The 19,646-nt window shown below is 39.3% G+C and overlaps 1 protein-coding gene and 1 pseudogene across 1 annotated transcript in view; one reads left to right on the top strand and one right to left on the bottom strand.

The window, feature by feature from the left end:
* Positions 1-19,646, top strand: part of ZPLD1 (zona pellucida like domain containing 1) — a 552,784-nt gene that overhangs the window by 122,463 nt on the left and 410,675 nt on the right. The window lies entirely within an intron of this gene.
* Positions 6,965-7,337, bottom strand: LOC125175148 (60S ribosomal protein L31-like; annotated as a pseudogene).

Here is a 19,646-nt window from a genome sequence, read left to right as displayed (position 1 = left end):
CTATTGGGTGACTCTGGAAAGAGTTTTGGGGACGAGCCATCAATAGGGTCAAATACCTCAGGGAGACTGGGAAAGAGAAATGAGAAAAAAATGTAAGTCCTTTTTGCCCTTTTGATTGTGAAAGGACTACTCATTAAAGAGTATTTGGAAAAGCATAAAAATATATTAAAAATGTCCTTAATTTGATTTCCTTACAAGTAATATTTTAGTGTTTTCTTTTCCCTACTCACTTTCTAAGCGGACACATGCATTATATGACTAGTTGGTCACTGATGACCCTGAAGGGCTGACCATGTTGGTCAGATACACGTAAGTGAGGAGTAAATGAAGTTGAAGTGGAAGCATAAAGCATAAACACTTTTCCAAGAAGCTTGGTGGTTGTAAAAGAATACAGAAAGGTGATACCTCATGAAGGTAGGAAGTTTGGAAAAGCCTTGTATGAGTGTGGGAGACCTGAGGAAGACTGCCAGAGAGGAAGATATGGGCATGATGATGGATAAGAAGACCCTCTTGGAGGAGTTGGGGAAGAAATGGACATGTAGTTAGCAGGAATGTCCATCTTTGAAAAAGGAGTAAAGGGGAGAATGGATTACACATGCTGAAAATTGAAGAACAGAGAAGGAAAACTGATTAAATTCACATCATGTAGAACAGTATTAAGAAAAGAGAAGATAAAGAGGAGAGTAGATTTTGAGGTTAGTGATAACAGTTTGATAAGGCAAAAGTGATAAAGTCTCATTCAGTACTGAACTCTAAAATTGTGAACATCAGTGAAGGCCCCACTGAGGCCAGATGGTATGATTTTGGAATGAAAACAAGTGACCCGAGTCAAGATTTTCTTCAAGTAGTATTCAGTAGCCTGATACATGAGCATTGAGAGTGAATGACAGAATTTGAGGAAGGATGACACAAGGGGTTCTGGTTGTGTTCATGGGAATAATACTAAAGTTTTTCATTATGAGAACCTGGAGTGGTAAGGAGGTGAGTAAAGGAGGAAATAGAAGAATGAACATGCTGAAAGCAGGATGAGGTGACTGAACAGCCATTTCAGTAGATGTGAAAGGGGAGGAAGGATAGGTTGTGGGCAAAGAAAGGAAACTGAGATTTAAAAATCTTTCAAGGGAGCAATTCTGCAGAATAACAGATCTAGGGTAAGTGTGAGTGCTTCAGAAGAGGTGCAGAGATGGTATCAGAATGTTGAGGCTGGAGTGTGGTGAGGGCCATCCCATATGGATACTGAGATTAACAAGACATTGCCATGAATGAGTCGGGAGAAGATGTAAGCCAAAGGCTAAGCTATCAAGAACAATACTGAGGGGTTCACAGGTTGCTAGAAAACAGCAACACAGAGGGAGCTGGGAGCCAGGGAAAAGTGTTTCAAAAAGCCAGGTGTTGCAGAGAGCCATGGTAGATTGATGGTACGGGAGTGGCTGAGAGGAAGTAAGAGTATGTTGCTTCCTAAATTGTGATGATTCTGAGGAATGGTAGGAGTAGATACTGCTGGAGAGTTTTGACCTGGTGTCAGGTCAAAGTCAGGGGAGAAACAATCCAAGAGAAGGCTTAAGACGTATGTGAGCTAGTTCACAATCAATTAGATTCCACAGGGCACAATGTTGAGTGTTGATTTATAAATCTGGCTGTCTCTGGGAGTCCATTTCCATCTTCAATCTCTGTCTTTACAGCACCTCAATACAGCACCATTAAATACCCTCTTTATTTAATATTCTTCAGTCTTCAGTCTCCCAAATTTTCATTGCCTACCTGTGAGCTTGATGAGTCAAGAACAGTTCTAGCAGAATCTGCCATAGAGATTGAATGGGTTGGCCAGAATAACAAAGAAAGTCAGTGTTGAATCTGGGGAAGGAAAAAACAATAACAAGGACAATGGCAATGATGATAAGGAGCTCAAATCTCAAATTGCGATGAGCATAGAGGAGTCTAGAACTCTCACACTTTGTTTCTCCCTTTAAAGTATTGGCAACAAACTGAAAATAAGGTTTTTGTAAGCATTTTATAGCATCTGTCTGCTGTCTTTGATGTTCATGGGAAACAAGTCCTTTTAATTATAGCAATTGAAAACCAGAAATAACAAAGTAAGGAGAATGAGTTTTTGAACAGTTGTTAATTTTTACCTTGGGTTTATCTTTAAGCACGTATATTATCCATCAGTGTTTGAATTACAGGCTACATCCCTCTTTATATTTGCCTTTATTATTTTACACCAGGATGTTTTTGAGCATGGCTTCATAAAAATTTTCCAGCAATGCTATGCATCCTAGGAACAAGAACTGAGAAATTAGATGCAAGACTTTAACAAGGGTTGGGAATTAGTAACGTTTTCTATTTAAAAGAAGTTTAGATTGCTGGTTTGAAAGAACTATAAAATATGAGCATTTTGAATTTATTAGGTTATAAAGTCTGTGTCACCAAATACAATGTCTTGAAATGTGGAGCCACTAAAAGAATATGTAAGTTGAAGCAAATTGTGGAAGTCACAGGTAGATATGATTTGGCATAGGTGCTGGAACAAGATAAGGTTACTTGATAGCTTTCCCAGTAAAAGAGTAAACCACGGACCTCTCCCTCTATATGCCAAATAAAAGTTAAACTTGTCAGTGCATTTCATATATATTTTTTACAGTGCTGCCAAATAGGATTTGTATAACTCTGTCAACAAAAGCAGATTTTTAATCGGTCAGTCAGCTATCAGCTTTCAAGTGATTCTTGTTGGATTATTATGGGATAGACATTGAGCTGGAAAAAGGTCTATTTCCATTCCTGGAGGAATTTATAATCTAAGAGGACAAAGCACCCAGACACACACAAATCAAAAATTGAGGAAGTTGCACTCATTAGGGACCTCTAACACATTGGTTTATTTACTCAGTGGGTTCCGAGAAACAGTCTTTCAGAGATTTCTGTTACATTTTGATTGTCTGTATTGGAGGTCTAGTTTTACTGAATTTACTTTCCCATATTATTATTATTTTTTGTTAACTTTGGACTGACCATTTTTATCTTTAAGAAATCATGAAGTCATGGATTCTCAGAGCTTCCATAGATTCTGGAGACCATGTTCTAGAGAGGATGGCACTGAATTCCACAGGTGACATGACTGGCCTGGGACCTCATAGTCCTTCCGGCCAGCACCAGAGGCAACACTCCCATAGCAATCCTCAGTAGCACTTAATATGTCACTTGGCTGTGCCTAGTGCAAGGGATAGGAGGTGTTGTGCTTCTGAGGCTGTAGAAGCAAGAGGGGAAGAAAGTGAAATTAAATCCTATTCATCACTTAACTAGAAGAGGGAAACCAGATGCTGATGGAGGAAGCACCATAAAAAAGATACTGAGAGGACTGGTAGCCCTACATCCTTTATATGATTACAGTTTTAAGGAAGGAGGTTAAATTAATGGAAATTGAGAGAGTTATCAAGATTTGGTATTGGAATAAACACCATCAGTTACATATCAATAAAAAGCTACCAAAGTGTTGCCCTTTGGTATTTATTTTCTTTTTAGATTGTTGGCTTTGAAATGTGTGTTTGGTATATTAATTACTCATATAGTTAAAAATAGAGCTCAGTTTTATGGTACTAAATAAGAAAAACAGGCTTCTTTCCATTTCAGGTAAATTATACCTGAAGTATGGTTGGTGAAATGAAAACCAAGAGGCCTGAAAGAGACACTGGGAAAAAACCATCTCTTGTTTGGTAAAACAGAAAAAGGAGACAAGGTGATTTTTACTACTCAGGCCATAAAGACATCAACTTCATCTAGTGACTTTTTTTTTCTTTTAATTTGAGAGAGGGAGAGAGGAACAGCATATGCATGCACAAATTGCTGTGTGTGTGTGGGGTGGGGGGTAGGGGCAGAGGGAGAAAGAGAGAGAATCCCAAGCAGGCTCCACTCTCAGCACAGAGCCCAGTGCAGGGCTTGAACTCACAGTCCTGGGATCATGACCTGAGCTGAAATTAAGAGTCAGACGCTCAACTAACTGAGTCATTCAGGCACCCCTCATCTTGTGGCTTCTTACCTTAATTGCAGGCATAGTACATTTACATTAGGATGCAAATAATCTCTTGAGTAATAATAGAAATATTAAAATTAGTAGCTATAATTTATTAAACACCTGCTATGCAGATTTTTGTATCGTTTGCTTTGTATGCATTATCTTGTATCTTCACACCAACTACCCTGTGAGGTAGATCTTGGCACCTTTTTTTACACACTAGTCGCTTAGACTCAGGGGCCTTCAATGTTTGGTTCAAGATCAAGTAGCTAGTGGTCGAGCTCCATGGGCTGCAAAGCCAGCTTACTTCTGCGTCTCTGTTAAATCCTAAAATGTGACGTGGTAACAGCAAGAACTACTTTCAAAGAGTTAATTATTTCAAATTCTTAACATCTGGTTCTGTAGGTAGTAAAAGAATGTGCCATCAAATATATCAGAGTCACTCTTTATGAGTTTATACAGGGAGAGGATAATATATCTTTTTTTTCAAAGCATTCCTTTCTACCAAAAATGTTTGGAGACTAAGAAAAACCCTCAAAAGATTAAATAAAAATACTTGATTATATACATGTGTAAGGTATATAAATGTAGGGTATAGGTATTTAAAAATGGATAAGAAAACAAAACAACTCTTCGAGGGTTGATTCTCTTTAAAATGTAAATATGACCTTCAAATTCTGGAGGTGGCTCTGGGTTTGCCATGCAAGGAGATGGGAACCTTCGGGCTGAAGATTACCTGCTGATACTAGAGGAGAAGTTGTGGAGAGGAAGGGTTAATTTTTAGTGAGATTCATTAATTAACCCAACAAATATTTACTAACAGCTTACTAGATGCCAGGCACTATTCCAGACTCTCAAGGTATAGTAGTGAGCATAGCAGACCAAAACCCCCACCTTTATGGAGCTTATATTAGATCAGCTAGTTAATGAATTTGCAGAGGGGGAAAAAAAAAAGCAGTGCAGGGTGAGTTAATCTATTAGGGCTAGGGGAATGGCTGTCCAGAAGAGCCCAAATATTGTGGCCAGGTAGAGACAGATAAGAAATGGAATGTCGGAGCTAGGGGCTTGGGGGGCAGGAAATGCTGATGAAGATGAGGAGGACACTGCTTCAGGGCCTTGAATCAGGAAGTAGGTGCTGGACCCTAGGGGAAGGGCCAAGGAGAAGTTTTGGAGATAGGGTGTTGGAAAGCACGGATCAGACAGGGAGAGCCGGCACTTCCAAGTATCTAAGGATGGGGAAAAAGGACACCTCAGCTCTGAGGGAGGAAATAGGGAGAATGGCGATCTTCCTAGGGAATGGCCATTGCCAAAATGCCTGAGCAACTTCTGGCTGTGTCATTCACCTGTATGGCATCTCTGCTCCTTAACTATTTGACAGGGATTGTCTTAGCGTGTCTTCAGCCAGGACATTATCTGCAGGTGGGTTTTCCTCACTGCCCAGCAGTCCACAGGGTGGGGCTAGAGAGACCCTCACATGGTCATGAGGAGGGAGTTAATGACTCACTTTCCCTCAACTGAAACCACATTGAGTCTCAGTGAAGGCTCATGTGGTTTTTTTTTTACTGGGGAGTTTAGATAGTTTTCTCAAAGTTCTGTGGGTAAGGGGAGGAAATTGGGTGCCTTGCCCATGATATATCTCCAGAATTCCCGTGTTCTCTTCCTTCCACAATGGCTCTCTGCTTAGGTTTTGGGGACAAAGAGGACTGTCCTACAGGGACAACCCTTTCTTAATGCTTCTCCCTTCTTTTATTTCCAGCATTTCTTTTCCTTTGACCCCTTTCTTGGTATTTTTGACCCACCCACACTTTTTCTGAGGACCCTTACTATTAATAACCAAATTTCTAGTCTCTCAGTCCTTTCTTGTAAATTGCAAATTTTGCAGCCTCAGGCATTACTGATTGTCAGTGCTTAACTTTATATTCTTTATATTCCTTTGAATGAGTACTCTAGTTAATATTGCTAACACAGTGTTCATGGATTCTATGGCCCTAAGTTATACTACAATGTGATCTCACACTGGCTGATGATAAATGATGTCTGCTTCAAATTGCTTCCCTCTAATTCTTAGATTCACCCCAACCCATAGGAGCAGGGAGAAGATGAGAGCTGGTTCAGATGACTCTACTACAGTAGCTTTGTAATCTGAATATACTCTGAACATCCACTGCTCCTTCTCTGGGGAGGTTCTGTTATGTACTTGAATCCATCATCTGCTAGGCATCAGGAGAAAGGATGGCTGGAAAGGAATCAATGAAAAAGATTATGTGGAGGGAAGGTCTTGGATCAGTAATTGTTCTCTTAAATCTTGTGGGTAGTTTCCATGGAAGCTAACTTTAGGCAAAGATGAAAAGAGAAGGTGACTGGGTAACCTATAAGGCCACCTTCCCTAATAAAAGTTCCGGTCACGTGTTGAAAGACATGGAGTGTGGCTGCTCTGTTCACATGCCACTGGGCTCTCTTTGGAAGGAGGCAGTTAGGAGTGGTGTAGGGAGCCATCTTTTCTTGAATACCTACTGTGTGTTCAGCATTGTCAAATGCCATCTGTTTATTATTTCATCTAATTCTTACAAGAGTCCAGTGATGGGGCATTATATGAGCTCATTTTATGGTGAGGAAATAGATGTTTAGAACCACACCCAGGTTACACAGCCAGGATGTGACAACCAGGATTTTAATGAGCCCTGAGCAACTTTGATGACAGTGGTACACCATGAGTACTCCGGGGTGTATCCTAAAGATGGAATAACACCCTGTTAGGGCTCACAATTCCTTCTAGCTCCTGGACATCTCTCCAGTCATGTGGTGATAGCTGTTACTCTAACAGTTTCCTGCTTCCTTTAAAAGTAAGGTTTTTATGCTCAAGGACAGTTAGGGGAAGTGTAGAAAAAACATTGCTTCCTTTGCTGTTTTGTTTTTCTTTTTGGTGGTTTTCTACTTTTATTTGACAATCAGTGGTTAGTCCTCATCCACATTAACTGTCTTCAGATTTTTGAAAGTAGTGACACACACGTAACTAACCAACAAATAGACCTTTTTGGTGAATCTTCATCCTCATTACATTTTCTGGGCAGCCGCACACAGATATGTGTGGAATATTCCTTATTCCTTCAGCCCAGACAGCTTTGTGAAGCCTGGTCTCAGTGTGCACATCTGAAGTTCCCATCTCCTCCATGGCAAATTCCCAGATCTCTTTGAGTGTCCATGGGCCACACTTCTTGAAACCCACTCCATGGATTAATTTGTGAATGTTGATGGTGTGCTCTCTGGTCACTGCCTTGTTGATGGCAGAATGACCTTCCTTATTCTCATTACTCTTTGTGGGAGCCATTCTGCCGGGCCCTTGTTGGAAACGATCTTAACACAGAGGTTAGAATTTGGTAGAATTGTATAGTAAACTTTCTCTCCTGCTACTCACCTCAGACCAGCCCTCTTTCTCCTGTTATGAAGGATTTTAAACCTTAAAATACTTTTAGCAAGACAATTAACAAAAAGACCCTAGAAAAAACAAGAGCATAATAGATAATAAAGAAAGCATGACAAAGGGGAGGGGATAGGTCAATAAATCATTGAGAGACTTGGTTATTTAAAACAAAATGCATTTGAAATCTAACCTCACAGTGTACACACAAAAAATAATAAGAAATACCTTGAAAAATTAAATGCGAAAATTTTAAACTATAAAAAGATAGTAAAAGTGTCAGTAAATTTCTACTTGCATTTTAGCTGAGAAAAGTCTTTCTAAATACAAAAGCACTGAAAAAATTGCAAAGGAAAATTATTTAGACTTCACTGTATACTTAAGTTTAAGATATAAACGATCAGAAAGGCAATTAAAGGGTAAATAACACATTAGGAAAATATAAGAGACAAATATGATAGAGGAAGAGTTAAAAAGTTAAAGATACCACAGCTTTTATGACAGAAATACTAAAGCAAGGCTTTATTTCTCCTGGTATAAATATGTTTTAAGACATGGCTCATTATTTCATATTGCTGATATTTTTTGGGGGGGGCTAATTGAAACAAGCCTTCTAATTTCCAGATGTACAAATCTTATATCCATGATATCTAGGTCCCCATGGAAGTTCTTGAGTAATAAGTTAAGCAGTACAGATCTGAGAATGGGCCCTATGTCAAGTTGCTTGAAAACTAACCAGGTAGGCATGGATCCCGAACCTGGGGGCATTCGGCAGCCAGCTCTAAGTCATTCAGCTATACTGGCAGCCAGCCTACGCTTCTTCATCAGTATTCACGGAGATTATGAGAGACAGAATGCCTTATGAAATCTAGATACACAATATTTATGGAGTTCCTTGCTCTTTCACTAGTTGAATTTTCAAAAATGGAAATGAACAGTCTCAACGACTTTGTGAGTCTGTGATGCCTTCTGATGAGCCATCGGTTTCCCTTTTTAAGTTCACAAACTATATGTTTATTAATGTCTTTGATAATATTGTCTGTTTTTAAGATTATTTATTTTGAAAGAGAGAGAGAGAGAGAGAGAGAGAGAGAGAGAGAGAGAGAGAGAGAGGATAAGGGACAGAGAGAGAAGGAGAGACAATCCCAAGCAGGCTCTGTGCTGACAGCACAGAGTCCATCACGGGACTCATTCTCACCACCATGAGATCATGACCTGAGCTGAAACCAAGTCGGACCCTTAACTGACTGAGCCACCAAGGCACCCTGATAATTTCATTATTTATATAGAGTTTGTGGCTTTTAACTTCATTCTTTTTTTGAAAATGAGAACTGTAATTTGCTTTTCTTCAGTTGTCTGGCACAGCTCCCTCCCTGAATTTCCTTAAAAATTCTTGAGGTTCTTTCTCTTCCCATTTTTTCAAAATTAGAAAAAAAAAAAAAAGGGAAGCATAGGTGAATTACCAGTAAGTTCAAAGAACATTTTTTTAAGCTTGCATGTTTCTGATTGAGTTACTATTTCCAGTGCTTGCTTCGACAGCACATATACTGAATTACTATTTCCAAAGGAGTGAGTTAGTATGTATGTATGTTAGTGTGTGGGGAAGAGTTTTGGGGAGGAAGGAAGGGAAGAGAGAGAGACCAATGGCTTTCCTCTTGTCTCCTTTGGGCATCTGGGGTCCAGGAGAATGTTAGGGGAACAAAGCCCCATGAAAGGATCATTTGGAATTAGAATGTTACTGTGTTGAGTTTACTCGTCACTTTTTCTTTCTCTGATTTTTATTGGGTTGAGTATAGATTTTTAATTTGGGAATCTTAAAGGAGGGAAAAGAATCTGCTGACTTCATCGAATTCTTTTCTATACTGCAAATCCTAGAGCATGTTGACTTCAAAACAAATTCAAACAGAAACAAGTTAAGCTAAATAAACAGACAAACCAAAAGTCCCCCAAAAAACAAATGGCTATTTTAGGCCACAAGGAGGATAAATAAAAGCTTGAATGCCTAAAACCTTCATTTTTGACAAAAATCATTACAACCGAGGATGCCGCTGCCAAAATTTCAGAATGCCATAGTGCCCAGGAACTAACAATTTGGCTTTTTCCCAAGTTAAAAATTTCCTCTTTAAGTAAGATACAAATGAAAAAGACCACATTGTTTATATTTTTTGAAAATGCCACCACATTCTTTTTTTTTTTTTTTAAATTGCAGCTAAATGCTATTTCATAAGCTTGACGTTATAAGGATTCTTCCTAAATTAAGCCCTGGGGTTTGCTATTTCAGGCTTCCTGCTCAGTGAGCCCCATGGCTTGTGACATTACTTCTGCTCTGTTTACCAATAGTGTGAGTCAGGGTTTGTGGTTGTGACAGAGTCAGCTCCACAGCGGTTTTATCTTCTCCAACTTTAGGGAAGATAGCAATAGACTGGAAGGAAACTTGGAAGATCCAGTGGCCCTGAAACATCATCTCTGCATGGTAACCTCTGTTCTAATGGAGCTTAGAAACTATAGGCTGGATGGTCATGAAGTATTTCTTTTATAAAATGGCACACAGTCATTACTTCACAGCTGAACTTTGGTATTGCCTGTTAACTCCTTTGCCTACAGTCTTCAACCCATTCAGCATATTGTCATCAGATGCATCTTTCCAAATCATGGTTCTGATTATCCAGATGGAGACATCCCTCAACTCTTAACCCAATTATATTTGCTTCCTGTATGGAAAAGTGATGAAAAAAATCACATGTCCACTTAATAATCATTGAAAATTTCTTGATTGGGACAAGTTGATAAATATTATTTGCTGGTAAATAAAGCAGTTGCCTTCACAATAAGTCTTGGGATGAGGGATATCCAAACAAGTAACCAACTCACAAAGTAATTTCAAATTTCATTGAATTGACATTTGCTGAATTATTTCAATTTATGTCCTGAATTTTGACAGAGAAAGCATTTTCAGTATAATCCACAATATGTGGACTCATAAGCAAAGCAAGAATATATGTACCACTAATGCTAAGTAAACTTGTATATTTTTTATTTAATTTAATTTATTTATTTTGAAAGATAGAGTACGTGGGGTGGGAGGGGCTGAGAGAGAGGAAGAGAGGGGGAATCCCAAGGAGGTTCTGCACTGGAGCTGGATGGCGGGGCTCAGACTCACAAACCATGAGATCATGACCCGAGCTGAAATCAAGAGTCAGATGCTTAACCGACTGAGTCATCAGATGCCCCTAAACTTGTATTGTCTTAAACATTCCATAATGTTATCCTGAAAGGGAGAACTATTTCTTTAAGAAATTCTTATAAAATCTATTCAGTTGTGATGTAGAGAGCTAGTGCTCACCATATGTTATGTTTCCTTTCCTAGTCTCCTTTGCCATTAAGTTGGGGACATGTGAATAATTCTGGCCAGTGGACAATAGTTAGAAGAGACATGTTTCTCTTGGGTGAAAGCACACTGGGAGGCCACACAGTCTAGATGGTACAGGCACAGGATGGTAGAACCTCTCTCAGCCTCCTGGGTGCAGGAGAGCATTCCGCAGACCAGTGCTGGGCAGGGAACTTGGGCAAGAAATAAACTTTGCATGATTTAAGGATTAACTAGTTACCCCATACAACCGAGCCTCTTCTAACTAATACAGAGGTGAAACAGTAAGTACTGAGTGTTAGGTACTCCTGCAACTGTATTGAAACAAATAAAATATGAATTCCTTTCTCCTTCTCCAATGGTTTTCTGTGCCCTGGAGAATACCTGGCTTTTTGTTGATAGCCAGTTGAGATGTCCTGCTATTTCATCTGGAAGTCCTGGTCCTGAGTGTCTTCTGAACTGAGACTGAAGATGACCAAGCCCTTCAACACTGTGCCTTTCCTGATTGGCAGAGGCTGGCTGATGCTGGTCTAAAGAGCAGAATGGGTACTAGGCTCCTGCTCCTCCTCTGTCTGCCCTATCTTGTTATGAAAAAGCTGCCAGCTCTGAGCACTCGGTCATGTGCAGCAATAATCACAACCCTCTCTTGATTAAAATTCACCTGCCCCTTCTGAGTGCATTCTCAAATCAGAGTCTCAAATTTTAGCCTGAATTTGTAATCTTATCCCAACTTCCCTTTCAAATCTTAGGTCTTACCCCAACTCTTCCAAACTGATTTACTTGGATTTCCTGGACATGTCTCCTTCCTCTGGATCTTTTATTCATATCAGATGAGATCAGGAACCTTCAGGGTGGTATGGCTGTAGACTCTCTTAGTGATATCATTGCTTCTGTCTAAATGTCTGCCTTCCATTTCAACTCCTACCTAGTCTTCAGGGAGCAACTCCAGTTTCACTTTGTTTCAAAACGATTCTTTGAACCATATTAAACTTTCTATAGATTCAAAATCCTTATCTTTAATTCTAAAACCCAAGGAGCTCTGAAAACTGAAAGCTTTTAAATACCTCTTTTGGCAGCTAAACCCAGATTGATCTGAAGAAATTTGGAGACAAAACTTGAGCTGACTTGTCTTTATTTACCTGTAATTGTGATCTCACATAGTATACAAATTCATATTCTGTTTGATTTGGTGTGCTATCCTAGACCCTTCTGGGGCTATTATATAATATATAGTGATACCTGTCTACAATCTGAAACATTCTGAGTTCAGAAAATCATTTGCCTCCAGGGGTTTTAGTAAAGAGATTGTAACTCTGTTATTATCTTTATGGAGAAAACACTATATCTCTGTTTTCAAATTTCATGATCTGTCTGAATGCTTTAATAAAACTAACTTCTAGGGGTACCCAGGTGGCTCAGTCGGTTAAGCATCTGACTTTGGCTCAGGTCATAATCTCATGATTCATGAGTTCCAGCCCCACATTGGGCTTTGTGCTGACAGCTCAGAGCCTGGAGACTGCTTCAGAATCTGTGACTCCCTCTCTCTCTGCCCTTCCCCTGTTCACACTCTGTCTCTGTCTCTCAAAAAAAAATAAATAAACATTAAAAAAACTAAAAAAAACCCCTAACTTCTAGCATAGACTGAAATTTTTGATAACAAACAATATTCTTTTTTAGTTTTTTGGGTATAAATTTCTAAAAGTGATGAATTCAGTTGCACAAAAATGTGCTGTCTTTATTTTCTGTAAACTTGGTTTTTACCTCAAGCTCCTTCACCTGCAGAAAACATCAGGTAAATTCAATCAAATTAGTGATTAGTCAGTCATTTAAGGTTTTGGTCAGTTCCGGGAAGTAAGCCTGAAATTCGTGCTCCAGCCAAAGGGCCCACATTTAGCCACTTTCCTTGCCCCTTTTGAAGGCCCAGGAAGCTTTCAGACAGTTCCCTGTGGCCCCTTGGGACCCAGATCTTGCAGTCCCTCTCTACCAGCACTGTTTTAACACTTCCGTTGCCATAACATATGGATGCGCGGTAAGTGTACTGAAATCTGCATGAATTCTGTTGTTTCCTTGGTTTATGCGTGGGAAATGAGGCCCCAGACTTACTGGAGCTTTGATTATTCTTCCTTCTCCACTCTTAAGGGGTAGGAATGGAGGCAAGCAGATGAAATGCCCATGTCTTCTCTGATTCCAGAAAGATTATTAATTAAAATTTCCCCTTCAGGTGACAAGGCAAGAATTCTTCTAAACTTACCAGTTTTTGATATTTAAGAAGCCACATCTCACAAAGCTACTGTATGTGACATGGATTTATAAATGTATACTTTGTGGCTCGAACTGTGTATAATTAGAACATATGTGACTAAAATTCTTTGCTGCTTGGCTGTGATTGTTTTGGCTCTGACTCTTAGGAATTAAATATTATCTGATTAAGGCTAGAAGACCAAAAATATGTGGGAGGTGGAGTGGGTGGTGAGTGTGTGGTTAACACGTTCGAAGTTCATTGTACTGTATGTGTATTCCCATTTAGCATTATTCATATTCCAAACTGAACAAGCTGTCTCCTGTGCAAATGGAGGAGTTTTATGTATCCCTGGATAAGTGATTTTCAGACTGGTTTCAGGAAGCAGCTGAGGAACCTGTTGAGAAAGAATTTCTGCTAGCCCACTTCCCCCATGCTGTTCCTAAGCACATCACACACATTCATATTTGGTTCAGTCTTTTATGTCTTTTATATGCTGTGGATCTGTGTATGGTTTAAGTAAAGAGTGATGCTAATCAAAAGATTTTGAAAACCCTTGCATCTAAATGGGATTATACAGAAGATTTTTCAAACACCTGGTTGCATTTAGTAATCCGTTTCACTTGTAATCAATCACTGCTTAACCAGAACCACCTTCCACTTTCAGCTGTGAGTGAACAATTCGATGGGAATCTTCTAAGTCCAGTGATGGAATCTCCTGGGTACTAATGCCCATGCCTGTATGTTTCAGGCTCTGGGAAGTTTAGTTGAAAAGACCTGCAGTCTGCTTCTTTTTAGTCGTTGCTCCCCCCACCCTCCCCTCCCATAGCCCCACCAAACCTTGGCTGCTTGTTTATGGGGCCGAGGGATAGAAAAGCTTTATCATTTTTACTGCTATCTCTTTTCCTATTGGGAGACACAGAATTAAACAAAAGAAGCCTTTCCCGTGCTCACTTGAGTATTCCCATTTCTGCTGAGAACAGACATGATCAGTTTGGATATTTCGGCCTCTTGCATTGTAACTACTCATTCCTTGGCTCACACACCCTTATTTGTCACCTGGAACCTTGTGCTAGCCTCCGAAGTGGCCCTCTTTCCTTTATTTCTCCTTGATCTTGCCCACTTCTAAAATGTCACTCAAGTGTTCTTTTTCTAAAATGTACAGCTAGCCATGTTACTCTTAAAAATTTAAAAAGATTCTGTATTGGCTTTGCATTTTTATGGGATATTAAAATTCTTTGCCTCGATCACCAGATATTTAATGATTCCCAGCATGATACTGGTAATTAATGATTACTATGCATCACGTGTGCAGTCAGTATGGTAAGACATTTCACTTACCATCATTGCCCTTCACAACCACTCTTTGAGGTTAGTGGTTTTATCTCCATTTTCTAAAATGAAAAAGCTGAGCTGAGACAGATGACTTTTCCCAAAAATAATGAATAGCAGGATTCCCCCCTTCACTGATCTTTCCTGTGACCCTGTGTATCTCAGACAGGGCAGTCTTCACTGAGAGCAGCACTGAAGCCTTCACCATAACCTGTCAGGCTTCCTTTCCCTCCTCATGCTGGGTCCCCTGCCTGCAATACGAAGAAATCTTATTCATTGGTTGTCTTGAATTAAGTCTCAAGATCCAGATCACTGGTTCCTTTCTCTGTTTTACCATTTTGTCCCTCAAGACACAGATACACCTTTCCTTGTGGACAAGTCACGTTGCCACATGGTGAATCCTAGGTATGAGACATGTCTTCTACCTCATTCCTCATTCAGGGGATGTTAATTCCATCAGAAGATGATCATTTTAGGAAACTGAGGAAGAGTAGAATATAGAGCTTTAGATTACTGTGGAGGTCCAACTGTAGATCATCTAATACCTGCTGATACTGTCCTTTATTTTTTTGATTTAATTTTAATTCTTTAAAAAGAAAGTTTAAAAAAATTTTCCTTGTTTACAAAAAAAGGGTTTTGCTATATTGAGATCAATGTAGTTGTACAAGGAGTTGCTTCTTATGTATTCAAACTTGCAACAGAGATTTCTCTTGTTTTCTAGCTGTGTTTTTTTTTAATGAAAAAATTTTAATTGTAAAATGCAAATAACATCAGATTTACCATTTTTATTTAAAAATTTTTTTTAAATGTTTACTTATTGTTGAGAGAAAGAGAGAGTGTGAGCAGGGGAGGGGCAGAGAGAGAAGGGGAGGACAGAGAATATGAAACAGGCTCCAGGTTCTGAGCTGTCAGCACAGAGCCCAATGTGGGGCTTTAACCCATGAACTATGAGATCATGACTAAACCGAAGTCAGATGCTTAACCAACTGAGCCATCCATGCATCCCTACCATCTTCATTTTTAAGTATACAGTAGTGTTAAGTATATTCACATTATTGTACAATCAATCTTCGGAACTATTAGAGCTTGTAAAACTGAAACTCTCTATATACTGAATAACTCCCCATTCCTTGTCCACCCCACACCCAGCTGGGCCTGAAAAACTACCACTCTACCTTTAGTTTCTATGAGTTTGACTATCCTAGGTACTTCATGTAAGTGGAATCATACAGTATTTTTCTGTGACTGGCATATTTCACTTAGCATTGTGTCCTCAAGTTTCATTCCTGTTATAGTGTATGTCAGAATTCCCTTCCCTTTCAAGGCTGAATAATATTCCACTGTGTGTGTATGCCACATTTAGTCTGTCTACTCACCTGTCGAAGACACTTGGATTGCTTCTACCTTTTGGCTACTGTAAACAATACTGCTATGAACATGGGAGTGCAAATGTCTCTTTGAGATCCTACTTTCAGTTCTTTTGAACTCCACATCCTCCAACAGTTGTTACTTTCTGTTTTTGTTTGTTTGTTTTTTAAAAAGTCTTCCTAATGGGTGTGCTAGATGAGGCTTTGAATCAAGAGAAACTCCCTTTAAAAAGATTAGATACTTTGTACTACAGGCCTCCTTGACTCAAGGGTTACATATAATACATGATTGACAGTTATTATTCTCTTCTGTTTTAAGAAATAAAATCAATGTTTATTAAAAAAGCACAACTGAATAAACAACAACAACAACAACAACAACAAAAAGCTAAAATATTTGTCCAAGCTAGTGACACTTGTGTGAAACCAGGCAGTTCAGCCACAAAACCACAGCCCATAAACTCCCCTCCTTCTGAAAGCATCTTCCCCTAGGAGCAGTCTAGGTGTCTAGGAGGAACTAAGCACTTTCTAGGGTGATAGCCTTAGGAATCTGACTGATAAGGTAATAGTGATTGTCAAACTCCCCAGCTAAGCCAAGAGTTTCTGGGGGACAGGGGTTGTCATGTAAATTTTTGTATCCTCTTGTGCTTGACATTGTGCAAGTCCTGCACTAATTCATAAAAAAATTACATGCTTGGTGTCTGCTATGCAGCAGTTGGCCATTCTGAGAGATATGGGGGACATGGCAGTGAACAAAATAGACAAAATCTTTGCCCTCATGGACCATATAGTGGTAACTATAAGTACATAGGTGTACACACATATATGAGTGCCATGGAAAAGCAAAGTGGGAAAGGAGAATAGTAACGGCCAAGAGGGGACAGTTACAGTTTGGAACTGGGTTCAAGGAAGGCTCACTGAGATGTGGCATTTGGCCAAACACTCAAAGGGAGTGAGGTATGCTGATTGCTTTCTAGGGGAAATGTATTCTAGGTAGAGAGGATAAGGACAGAAAGCCTGAAGTGGGGATGTGCTTGATGTGCTGGAGAAGAGCAAAAAGACCAGTGTGTCTAGAGCAGAGTGAGTGGGAGGTAGGAGAAGTGATCAGATCCATAACAGGGAGCCAGACTGCACAGGGCCTTGCAGCCATTGGAAGAAATTTCGTTTGGGAAGCCTTTGGGAAGAGAAAGATTGGGTTCTGAACAGAAGAAAGACAAGATCTGACCTACCTTTACATGGATCAATCTGGCTACTGTGTTGAGATTAGAATAAGAGCCAAGGGTGGAAGTAGACCCTCAAAAGATATTTATCGGTTGATGGAAATGGCGTTTGTGGTGTTTGGACTTGGCTGTTCTATGAAGATGATGGCAACGTTGGCAGCTTCACAAAATGGACCACACAAACTTGACAGATGCCAGGCCTCAGCAGCCTGTTCACAGATAATCCAGGGGAGGAGGGCATGCTCCAGAGAGTGCAATCTGCTGTCTGTAACAATGTGCTAGGCACCTGCAGGAAGTGCCTGCTGTCTGCTTTGGGGTTGAGGCCGTCAGTCTAATGGAGGCCCTGTGATCTGAGCAACATGTTGAGGTTAGCAAAAGGGACAGTTGCCCACAGAGGAGCTCTTTGTTTCTGAGTGAATGGATCAGACCCACCTTTGAGAAATTTCTGCAGACCCTAGGTCTGAGAAAATTTGAGCAAAATGTCATTGGGTTTTCAGCAGGGGCCTTGGTGGTGGACCGCAGCTGGGTGGTTCCCACCAGAGAAATTCTTTATTCTTTCATTAGTGCTAATGAAACTCACCCTGGTGAAAGGAAATCACATGATGAGACCACAGGTATTTCACCGAAAGTGCTGCTCACTTGAGCTGTAAAGCTGCTTGTAACCTTTAATCTTGGGCTTATGCCTCAAGGAAATGAACCCAAAAGAAACAAACAGAAAGGTATTTGCACAGAGATCTTTTGAATTTAAGAGGGCGTTTAACTGAGGGCATTCCAAATGTTTGAGAATAAAATACTAGTTAAATAGTCAGAAGTGTTATTGTAAGGAGGTAGAATGCTACAAAGAAGTAAAAGCTCTGGGGGTTTCTTTGGTATACTGAAAAGTACATTTTATATATATATATATATATATATATATATATATATTTGTTTTGTTTTGTTTTGTTTTGTTTTGTTTCGTTTTGTTTAGGTAAATAATGTGCAACACAAAATAGAATATTTGTACAGTTGTACCTATACCAAATATATGTACTCACTAACAAATGGATTTAGAAAAATGGAAATAGGGTTTACAAATGAATTTAGAGAAATGAAAATTGAGTTGAAGCTCATTGGGTTTTTTTTATGTAAAGTGAGTAGATTATAAGTATAAAAAATAAAGTCTCCAGAGGCAACTGGGAGTAGGCATTAAAGGTGAAAAATAGCCTTTTATCCTCTTACACTATTTGGACCTTTATTACCATTCTGTCTCATTCAGTCCCATTTTCCCTCCTAAATATGGCCCATGCACTCTGTGCTGAGGACACTGACCAAGAAGCAGATAAAGGTGAGAATCACTGATTGTTAGTCTTGAAAGCCCACCAAAGCAAGGTGGGAAATTCCTAGATCGCTTGTGTACTTGGTCAGTAATGAGTCTCCTATGGTCCGAAGGCCATGTACAGCTTGGCCAACTTTAAGAACAACCCTGCCACTTGATTTCAGGACAAAAGATGAGAAAACTGCCTCTGGGTGACTACTTGGTAAACAAGCTGAGATATTTACATTGTGGCAGTTAAAAGTAGTACCAAATTTTACTAGCAAAGTTCCTCTTTTGAGAAGATAGTTATATATATAAATTCACACTTTTTTTCTCCAAGGCACTCAATAAACTTGTTAAGAAAATTTCTGTGGGTCACCTAGGTGGCTCAATCAGTTAAGTGCCTGATTCTTGGTTTCAGCTCAGGTCATGATCTCATAGTTCCTGAATTCAAGCCCCACTTCAGGCTCTGTGCTGACAGTGTGGAGCCTGCTTGGGCTCTTTCTCTCCCTCTGCCTCGCTCCCCTTCTCATGCTTTCTCTCTCTCTCTCTCTCTGTCTCAAATAAATAAATAAACTTAAAAAAACAAAACAAAAATGTTTTCTGTACTATTTAAAATATAGACCATCACAGATAGCAGGATTTGTAGTTAATTTTACTTTCTTCTTTAAATATTCCTGTATTATTTAAATTATTAAAAGCAAGGGATTATATAAAATTATATAAAAGCAATTATATAAAAGCAATTATATAAAAGCAAATTTTATAGCACAAGGTAAATTTGTTCTATTTGAAAGAAAAATACTTAGTCAATATTTTTATTTTTCTTGAACTGGCCCTTATAAAGATTAATACATCAAACCACATAACATTAAAACTCACTCTGTGACAATACTTCTCAACCCCCATCGTAAGCATTTTTTAAAGAAAGGTGACAAAGTGTTAGGGACTACCAGTTAGTATCTCTAATGTACAAAGATATTTTATAAATCACCAAGAAATGATGAGAAAAGTTCAGGAGCTATATATAGACAATTTACCATAGAAATGGCAATAACATGAATAAAGGGTTAAACTTCTTTGTGGTTAAATACAAATTAGGAGACCAACTATTGGTTTACATTTATTAGAGTGGGAAAGGTTAATTGCTAATATTCATTATTCGATACAGTCAGAGACTACAGGCATTTTCATACACACTGGTGAGAATTAAAATTGGTACAAATTGAGAACAATACTATTAAGGCTTTTTTTTTTAGGGGTGCCTGCGTGGCTCAGTTGGTTAAGCATCTGACTTCGGCTCACGTCATGATCTCGCAGTTTGTGAGTTCGAGTCCCGCGTTGGGCTCCGTGCTGACAGCTCAGAGCCTGGAACCTGCTTTGGATTCTGTGTCTTCTCC

The sequence above is a fragment of the Prionailurus viverrinus genome, chromosome C2 (assembly GCF_022837055.1).
Source record: "Prionailurus viverrinus isolate Anna chromosome C2, UM_Priviv_1.0, whole genome shotgun sequence".
Lineage (NCBI taxonomy): Eukaryota > Metazoa > Chordata > Mammalia > Carnivora > Felidae > Prionailurus > Prionailurus viverrinus.
The sequence above is the reverse complement of the archived record's forward strand: the minus strand, read 5'-3'. Positions and strand labels throughout refer to the sequence as shown.